The following is an 8,710-nucleotide window of genomic DNA, read 5'->3' as shown; positions in this document are numbered from 1 at the left end:
TGTGGAAGGAGTTTTACAAAGGAGATCGTTATATAAATACTCACTGAGACTACTAGTGTCCAGAACTGAGACATTTTGAAGTGTGGCTTTATTCATGGAGATGAGTTGTTATCAACCCATGAGAAATCAGATTTCAGAAGCATTTCAGACATACTTGATTTTCCTAGGACATATCTGTCAGATTGGACATTTGAATAATGGCAAGTAATGACAACTCACACTATTTATGGATGAAGATATGAAACAATGTTTACTTTTAAATCCTATAACATGAGTTTAGGAACCCTATTGGGCCTCAGGAGTGCGATTTTTAGAGCTATTTAGATCTCTTTATATATATATATATATATATATATATATATATATATATATATATATTTCTCAAGCAATGCACCATCTAATTCTCTGTTCATGTGTCAGTGGAAAAAAAATGTTATAAGTGTGGTCTCAGTAAGTACATTAGATATTTTATCTACCTCACCTCCTAGAGTTCACGCTTAGTGCTGAGTCGTGGCCAACTAAACTCAGATGTAAAGTCAGAACTTCTGCATTCCTTGTCTACCTCCATGGTTAGGCTCTCTCCTCTTATGGTACTTAAAATGTTGTCTTTCACTAGATGATGGTAGAATTTATTTTTTTATCTTGTTTTTTCACTTTTTTACTCTTTATTTTTATCTTTGTAATAACTATCAATTTTTATTGAAGTATATAGTTGATTTACAATGTGTTCATTTCTGCTGAAGAGTGAAGTAATTCAGTTATACACACACACATATACACACATATGCATGTATTTCTAATATTCTTTTCCATTGTGGTTTATCATAGGATATTGAAAGTAGTTCTCTGTGCTATACAGTGGGACCTTGTTTTTTATCCATTCTGTATGTAAAAGTTTACACCTGCTAATCTCAATCTCCCACTCCAATTCTCCCCCAACCTCCTCCCCTTTGGCAACTACCAGCCTGTTCTCCATGTCTGAGTCTATTTCTGTTTCACAGATAGGTTAATTTGTGTCATATTTTAGATCCTACATTTAGTGATAGCATACGGTATTTGTCTTTTTCTTTCTGACTTCCTTCACTTAGTATAGTCTCTAGTTGCATCCATGTTGCTGCAAATGGCATTATTAATTTTTTATGGATGAGTAATATTCCATTGTATGTATGTACCACATCTTCTTTATCCATTTATCTGTTTACAGACATTTAAGTTGCTTCCATGCCTTTGCTGTAGTAGGTAGTGCTGCTATGAACATAGGGGTACATCTATCTTTTCAAATTATAGTTTTGTCTTGATACATGCCCAGGAATGGGATCCAGATCATATGGTAATTCTGTTTTTAATTTTCTGAGAACTCTCCATATTGTTTTTCATGGTGGCTGTACCAACTTACATTCTAATCAACAATATTAAGGGTTCTGTTTTCTCCACACCTTCTCCAGCATTTTTATTTGTAGACTTTTTAATGATGGCTATTATGACCACTGTGAAGGTGGTACCACATTGTAGCTTTGATTTGCATTTGTCTAATAAGTAGCAATGTTGAGTATATGTTCACGTGCTTATTGGCCATCTGTATTCCTTCTTTGGATAAATGTCTAGGTCTTCTGCCGTTTTTCAATTGGGTTGTTAATTTTTTTGCCGTTATGGTTATGAGCTGTTTGCATACTTTGGAAATTAAGCCCTTGTCAGTTGCATCATTTGCAAATGATTTTCTCCCACTTGGTAAGTTGTCTTTTCATTTTGTTTATGGTTTCCTTTGCTGTACGTTTGTAAGCAAAGTAAATTTGATTAGGTCCCATTTGTTTATTTTTGTTTTTATTTCTATTGCCGTGAAAGACAAGACATATCCTTGTCAGGTCATAGATCTATGTCCTCTTCACTTACTTTCTCTGAATGTTAACATGTTCCATCTTAACATCTTGTACATTTTTTTAAACATCTTGTACATTTATCAAAACTGAGAAATTAACATGCACATGATACTATTAAATTACACAGTTTATTCAGGTTTCTCCTTTTTTTTTTTCCACTAGTGTGTTTTTAGTTCCAAAATCCAATCCAGGACACCTGGTGTATTAATTTTCTATGACTATCATAACCAAGTATTGTAAACCGAGTGGTGTCAACAGCAGAAATTTGCTTCCTCGGAGTTCTGGAGGCTAGAAGTCCAAGATGGAGGTGTCGACAGCTGATGGCTCCTGAGGCTTCTCTTCTTGACTTGTGGACGGCCATCTTCTCCCACTGCCACCACGTGCTCTTTCCTCTGTCTGTGTCTGTGTCATAACCTCTTCTCCAAAGGGTTTCAATTTTATTGGACTTGGGCTTACCTCAATGACCCCATTTAATCTTAATTAGGACATGAAAGACTCCATCACAAAGACCAGTCACATTCTGAGGGTTAGGACATCAACATATGAATTTTGTGGGGACACAATTAAACCTCAAATGCTATGTTTTATTTCATTATTTTATCTCCTTAATCTCATCTAATATGCAACAGTTTCTTAATATTTTTTTCCTTGAAATTTTTGAAGGGCATTGGCCAAAGTATATACAATATACAAACTGTCTCTAAATTTGTGTCTTTGATATTTTCCCATGATCAGACTGGGACCAGTTGTCTCTGGAAAGAATACTACAAAGGTGACCAATTTGCCTGAGACAGAGTGATTTCTTGGGATGTTGGGTTTTGTTTCTAAAACTGGGATTGTCACTGGCAGACTTACAGTTTGAGGGCTGCAGTGAGTTGTTACAACATAGAGTAGGATGCAAGTTTACATTTAATCTCAGATATCCCGATTCTAAAAATGTAGTAGCCATTCGTGACATAAGAATGTTCTCAAGTGACTAAGACTGTTCTTAGAGTCTCACTCCCTTCACGCAGAGTCACCTTCCTGTTGCCCCACTCTCTCTGACTCTCTCTTAATTCTTATATTTTCTTCCCCTCCTTACAAAACTGTTCTCCTTCATTCCAAGATATCCTTTCAAAACTAAAAATTTGGTTTATTATTCAGAAAAATCTATCCCTCCCCTGAAACTTGACTTGTTACATTCAAAGAGAATATGTGGGCAAATAAGGATGATTGAGTAATTTCAGTTGCATCTGAATAGAGGGATATAGATAAAGGCATCCACTGAGGAAGATAGAAAGCAAAGAAGAGAATTACAGGGAGAGAAAGAAAGGCTCATACATGTAAAGGCTACAGATATTTGTATATGTTTATATTCAATATGTGTTTATAAATAGCTCTGTATGTGTATGTCAATATATTTAGAAGGCAAGGGAGAAGTAGAGAGAATGGTTAGTTTCAGTCCTCACTTTGACACTTACATAGTCTGGCAAGTCATGAAATATATTTTTTTTTATGAACTATTTTTGAACCTTGCTTTCTTTATCTGTATAGTGGGTATAATAATATCTTCTTTATAGGATTATAGCAAATATTTAATATTGATATATATTAGCTATTAATTATATAATACATAAAGTATGACATTTTTATAATATACATTTTAATTTTTAAAATCTTTGTTAAAAAGCTATAATCAAAACCATCCCATATCATCACTCCCCAGAGTTAAGAAGTTCATGCACAGTAATTATTCAGTGCTTTCCTTCCATGGTTTGAATTATACATGAAATAATGGTGTGGGTCAGATATGTGAAAGCATGAGAAAGGCCCAGGCTTTGGTCCTCTGAAATTCCCATTCCTTCTTATTACTTGATTTCATGTAGAACGTTACATTGGGTCTGGGAGTTTGCATAGCACTGACCATCACAAAGGTGCGCTCTGTTGACCTCAGATGATGTACTGGGCACCCAGGCTAAGAGCTGGACATTTATAGACATCCAGCAACTTTCATTTGACTAATCCTGACTCCTGCAGGGTACTCTGCTGCCTCCATGCACCCACAAAATCCTGCCGGCCTTCTAATTTGAGAACATTTTCTCACATTGCATCCTCTCCCTCCACCATCAAAGCTTTCAACATCTGCCCATCATCCCCTGGAAAGTCATTCCAGTCCTTCAGAGGACAGGATTCTGAAAAATCTACTCAAGGGAAAAAGGAAGTCTGGATCTCAAAAACACAATGCCTGATGGTCTCTTTCACTTTCACAGGTGACTTTCACTTGCTATAAACACATATTTTGCTGATGAGTTTATAACAGCTCCCCCCAAGGTGACACAAATTAATTAACCTATGAATAATTTGCCCCCTTCTTTTAGTACTGTTATAAACTAGGTATTTAATAAAATATAGGTAGCTATTTCTTCCCAACTTTTGTTTACAAAGAATATCTGGAACCATTTCTGCTTCCAGATTAGTCTGAAAACTGACTAATGAGCAGATATGCAGGAAAGAAAAAAATGCTCCCTGTACATTCACTTGTATAAACAAGTTTTTAGTTACCTTAATGGTTCTGATGGCAGTAATTAATGCAGTCACTTAAAGTGATCCTTTATTTAAAAGACTTATCATTTCCATTCAAATTTACCACCACTCTAACACAGAGTTGAAACAATTTTCCTGTTTTGGAACCCATCTTAGTGTAAATACTCAAAGGAGATTATTGACTTCTTAACACACTGTTAATTCCCAGGTAGTTGAGATGCTGTCTGAGTTGGGAACTATGGAAGGAATAGTAGGGACTAGCACAGAATTTAGAAAGTTTCAATACCAATCCCATCTCTACTCTGATCTAACTCCTGACTTCTCTCCAAAGGTTCACTTACCTATTCGGCTGTAGCTTCCTTGGCCTTCTTTCTCTTCTGTGAACTGCTAAAGCCTTTTGCTAGCTAAGAAATTTTGTAGACATAATTCCCCCTGCCTGGAATGTTGCACCCACTGTACCTCACATGGCTAAAGCACGTGTGGACTTACATATGTCCTCCTGAGAGAGGACTTTCATAACCATCTTCTAAGTGGGTGTCAAATCACCCCTGCTCTGTGCCATCATGGTCCATTCATATCCTTCATGACACTTGTCAACACCCACACACATTTACATACATATTTGTTTATTATTATTTTTTTTGTCTCAGAAAATTACTATAAGCAGTGAAGATTCAGGATGATTTCTATTTTATTAACCAATGTTACCAAATTGTTGAAGGAATAAATGTTGGTCACAATTTAAAAGATCATCATATAATTTTGCAAAGCATCAGTTGTTTAGAACAATAAGGAAGGAATCTGAAATTTTGCTCCTCAATATTTATTACCCATATCACAACAGTCAGCTCTCTTACACAGATTATCATCACTTCAGACTTATCCTGGCTCAGAAGACAGCCATGAATTCTAGCTCCAGGGAGTATGGGATTGAAAGCACAATTTGAGTTATAAATTAAAACCATCTAATTTCAATCTAAAATTGATCTCTAGTATCTGAAACAGCAAAGATGCCTAATATTCACAGAGTAATTCTCTGAAATTAAAAATTTGAAAACATTTTAAAATGGATATATTCTGAGATAGATATACAGAGTACAGTTCCACTATCAAATATATAATAAGGATTTTAGAGAATGAAAAGTTATTGTTGAATTCTCCTAAGATCATAAATCATTAACCTTTAGATTTTTACAGTTGGAAAGGACTTAAAGATGCTTAGAGATAAAGCGTGAGAAATCTCACTATACATGTAAAATACTAAACCAATAATTTTTTCCCAGTCTAATTGTTATCACATACCCCAATCCAGCCAATTGTTGTCTCTCACCAGTGTTATTTCCCATTGTCCTTTCATCATGAACTCTGTTCTTACCACCTTGAAACAGTTTTCTACACCAGAGCCCAAGTCCTCTTTTTAAAGAAAATCTGATCAGACTCCCCCTCTTCATGACTCTCTTAAGTGCATCATTGCACCTCAGTTAAAATGAAAACTCCATACCCTGTCTTAGACCCAATATGACCTGGCTTAGGCAGTCTGTCCTCTGTGATCATCGCCTTGCGCTTATCCTGCCTAACTGTTGCAGACACTCTGACCTCTCTGCTCCTGCTCCAACATGCTAACCTGTCTCCCACCTCGGAGCCTCACAATTGCAGTTTCTTCTACTTGCATCATCCTTGTCCAGGTCTTTGGGTGACTCCTTTTCAGTACTCAGTTCTATTTGGATACATGCAGAATCGTCTCAAGGGTGTTTTTCCAGTTACCCAATCTAAAATATCTCCCTCCCCTCCTTTCCCACTCATCCATTTAGTCCCTTAGGTTTTTAAACCACAAGCTGAGTTTAGATTATTTAATTCCTTATTTGTTGTCTGTCTTCACAGAACTCTAGCTCAAGAAATGTAAGGACCTTGTCTGTTTGGTTTGCCGCTGTGTGTCCTGCTTTAGAACTGCTTTCACACAGAGTAAGCATTTGGGCATGCCGAGTCGCTTCAGTCGTGTCTGACTCTTTCTGACCCTATGGGCTGTAGCCCGCTAGGCTCCTCTGTCCATGGGGATTCTCCAGGCAAGAATACTGAAGCGGGTTGCCATGCCCGCCTCCAGAGGATCTTCTAACCCAGAGACCAAACGCGCCTCTTTCCATCTCCTGCATTAGCAGGTGGTTTCTTTACCAGTAGGGCCGCCTGGGAAGCCCAGCAAACACTTAATAGATGTCTAAGAACGGAGAGCTGGAAAGGAGGTTGAAAACACATGAACGTGTGTACATGTGGGGGACGTCTGTGTGGAGAATTATCTCACCCGCTCCATCCACCCAGTCTCTACAAAGGAAAGACTCAGTCACCACTGTTTTCAAGGGGCAAGTGAGTGGGCTCACAGGATGAGGCAGTGTTCTTCCTCATCACGCAGAAAACACCGTAGTTGGCAGGACAGGTTTTATCTCTCATGTTACATGGGCTCTGTTGCTTAACGATTAACGCCCTCTTTGCTTTCTCTGTATTCAGACATCCTGTTATCAAAGGACATAAATACACATTTTACCTTTGCTCTGAGGAGCAGTAATTATTAATGTCATTTTATTAATGACAAATTCTGCAAACCAGCTCAATATTACCTATGATTTTAAAGAAATCTTTGAACCAACCTAAATCCATTCTGAGCAACTGTTACAGAATATTGAAAGCTTATACTGCTCTTTCTCTGCCAGAGGCCAACAGTTTTCATGGATGATTTGATGCTGGGAGCTCTCTGTCAAGTTTTAAATAACGAAAAAATATGCATCCGCTTCCTGAGATGGAAAGTGAGAGACAAGGAAGTTGCCATTTGCCCCCAGGTTTAAGGGAAATGAGAGAGAAATTGTTACAGTGACTTGGTGCTGTTGAGCAAATATGTCTAATCTCTGGAAAATAGGAAGCCTCGGGGGAGAATATAATAATATTGTCCTGCTTATTTTTGCCTCCTCCACAACAAACATTCAATTGTGATGCAGAGAAGCAGAACGGAAGCCCCAGTTAATCAAACCAAAGCGGCATGCCAAAAACTAAAAGGCAAATCCAGTCAAAGAAAACACCATAAAACAATGTACTAATTAGGACTGTAAGGATAGGAGGCAAAGTCGTTACTTTTTACAAAGATTAGACTGTTGAAAGTTATTTTTAACATCTTCTGAATATAAAAGTAAAACATTATCCATTATAAAAAAATAGAACATGTTGAAAATTATATAAAATTCTCAACATCTTATCACACAGATATAACCATTCTTAATATTTTAATATTTCCTTCCAATAATTTATATTGAGGACATTTTCTAAAGCAATCAATATTCTCTGAAAGCACAGTATTTAACAATTCAATATTGTCCATTTACTATTATAATTAATTAAGCATTCTCCATAGCTGCATTTTGGACTATCTTTCAATTGCTTTTATTTTTGTTATAGTCATTATGTATGCATATATGTAGGAAAAGTATAGGAAGAAACACTGGGTATATAAATTTATTATTTGTTATAAAATTATAATTCAGTTTCATCCAATAACCTAATTCACTGTAATACTGGGAAAAATATCTGAGAGTATTTCAACTTTATAGGATTTAATAGAATTTCATCATTATATATATCATGATTTGTTTGACCATTTGACTTTATTATTTCCTATTTTAAATAAAGGCTCTAGTAAACATTCTTATATATAACCCCTCAAATAATTATCTGTATATAATTCCTATTATGAAATATTTCATCCATAAAGCTACCACATACACACTGCCATTCCTTCTGTCTGTGTGTGTGTGGGTGGGTGGACGGTTATGCAGATATTCATGCTCTGTCCATTAGCTCTTATTTCCATTTTATTTTGTCCTCATTGAAGGATCACATTTTGTCATGTTATTCACTGCTACCTTCTAGAACACTATCTAGTAAAAGGTAGACATGCAGTTAAGATTTGTTGAAATAATAAGTTAATATTTGGGTGCTTTCTTCTTTTAAGAGCTCTTTATTTAAACTTTCATAACATATACCATAAGTACTATTCTAATTTCATCATATACTTTATATTTTTATAAATATCCATTTAAAATTTTATTCTGTATATATAATCTGATTTGGGGTTTCCCCTTTGCTTTCATTCCTGGAAAATTCTTGGCCAACTACATTTCTTGTAGGTCTTTCATGGTTTTATCTATTACATGTAACTCTTTATTTCATCAGAGTTTTACTATAGTATGTTGTATGAGGTAAGAATCTATATTTCCCTTTTTTAAATTAGCCAATTTTCTAGCAACATTTCTTGAACAAAGTGAACTTAT

Source organism: Odocoileus virginianus, chromosome 7 (assembly GCF_023699985.2).
Source record: "Odocoileus virginianus isolate 20LAN1187 ecotype Illinois chromosome 7, Ovbor_1.2, whole genome shotgun sequence".
Lineage (NCBI taxonomy): Eukaryota > Metazoa > Chordata > Mammalia > Artiodactyla > Cervidae > Odocoileus > Odocoileus virginianus.
This window is presented reverse-complemented; position numbering follows the sequence as displayed.